A 2,038-nucleotide genomic window follows, 5' to 3' on the forward strand; every position below is an offset into this window, starting at 1 on the left:
ATGTGACAGCAAGGGAGAGGAGAAAGCCCAGCTCCTTGGCACATGGCTGCATTTGCCAGCTGAGAGTGTGCTGTCAGCTGAATGCTCTAAGCTTGGCAGCATATTTGTATTTTTTTCTGTTCTTAATAAATCACAAGATTTAATTTTCCTAAACAGTTTTTTCTTCTTTGAAAAAATTATATGAATAAGAGTTTGCTTATTTCTTCAAATGATTGATTCATGGGCCCATTTTTTTGCCGTTTGTTTTCATCTAAGTGCACCCACATCTCCTGATAGCCGATCGATGACTTAATAGGTCATGATGATTTTAAAACTGTCCTATGGCCCCATAAGTTGGTAAAATCCTGATCTAATACATGATCTCTAGTGCTGCCAGACAGGATCTTTGGGACTCTGGTCCACCACGGTCCATACAAAGCCTGAAAGGTACTCCAATGACTAGGTTTTCTATGGGCTGCGATGTTCTCAGGAAGCTTGCCACCACTAGCACTAGTCTGGAAGCAAACAGAATGTTTGCCATCACAGATGGGTAGAGCAGTATATGTGGCATTCTTTCTACTCACTCTAGGGAAGTTAGATCTGAAAGTCCTGCAAGATTCATCCATCCTCTTAGTTCTCTGCAGTCACCATTGGCCCTGTGGATAATCTCCCTTTGCCACCTGCTCTAGTGCAGTGATCTTCAAAGGCCAGTGCACAGTATGGTGCTGCACCAGCTGTGTCATTGTCACAGGGGACGTGAGTTAAGATACAGATTGTTGGACCCTACGTGCAAAGATTCTCATTCAATAGGTCTAAGGTGAGATCTAGGAGCTGCATTTTATAAGCTCATAGCTGAAGCTGTTGAAGGTGTTCTATCTTTGAGAGGCAATGGAAGCCAGTGCAACTGTGGACATGAGATGGAGCGAAGGTCAGGTTACAAGATCAGGGTAGGATTTGATGACCTGCTCCGACAGCTCTACAGTCTAGAGGAAAGTCTTCCTGGATTCTGGAGGCAAGTCAGAAGCCAATGTTGAGTGTATTAGGCAAGAAGTGACCTGGCATCAAGTGGCTGGTGTTATTGTTGAGTGACCATCCTAAGAAACTGACTCCTCACAGGTTTTGTTGAGTCCTTGGGACCTCCACCCTTCTGTTATCAGAATTAGGGCAACCACTGGCCAGAAATTTCAGGGAGCTCATACTCAAGGGACAGGAACAAGAGTGGAATTTGGTTGTTTCCGAGGGTTAAGCTTCTGTAGGTACTTGCCTTGTATCTGGGATTTCTAGGCTACAAAAGGACCCACTGGATCTCTTCTGGATGGGCCATAAAGGCATCTTAACTCAGATTTCTGAGCTGTGGTGAGTAAGCAGTTTCTAAGAAGAAACAAAGTCAACCAAAGGTGATTGAATAGATAATGGGTGTTTCACATTTGTCATTTCACTGGTGATCGAAATAACTGGTTGGTCTTTAGCCAAGACCTATGGTCTAGGCGGGCCAGCAGACTCAGGGCTGCTAAATGGAGGTGGATATAAATAAGGGTACAAATGAGGGTCTCCTTGAGATGATAGTGGATAGGGCAGGTGTGATGCGGTTTATAATAAGAAATATGTATTTGGTCGTTGTCCCATTTCTGGCTCAGAGCTCTTAAAACCTTTAGAATTTCCTAATTGATGTCTTGTGTATGTTAATGAGGTGCCTTTTGAAACTCACCTAAGGACGGGGGCTGATTGCCAGTGGAACCAACCATTAAAGGATTGAAGCTTTCAGCTTCCCACCTCACCTCTGACTCCCAGGGAGGTTGAGTTCAATAACCAATGGCCAATGGTTTAATCAATCATGCCTCTATAATAAAACCTTTATAAGAACATGAAAGAACAGAATTTGGAGAGCTTCTGGGTTTGTGAACACATGGAGATTTGGGGAGAGAGATGACCTCAGAGAGGCCATGAAAACTCTGCATTATTTTCCTATACGCTGCCCTATGCATCTCCTCTGTCTGGCTGTCCCTGAGTTTTAAATATAAATATAAATATAAATATAAATATAAATATAAATATAAAT

Source organism: Herpailurus yagouaroundi, unplaced genomic scaffold (assembly GCF_014898765.1).
Source record: "Herpailurus yagouaroundi ecotype Mexico unplaced genomic scaffold, PumYag 159, whole genome shotgun sequence".
Lineage (NCBI taxonomy): Eukaryota > Metazoa > Chordata > Mammalia > Carnivora > Felidae > Herpailurus > Herpailurus yagouaroundi.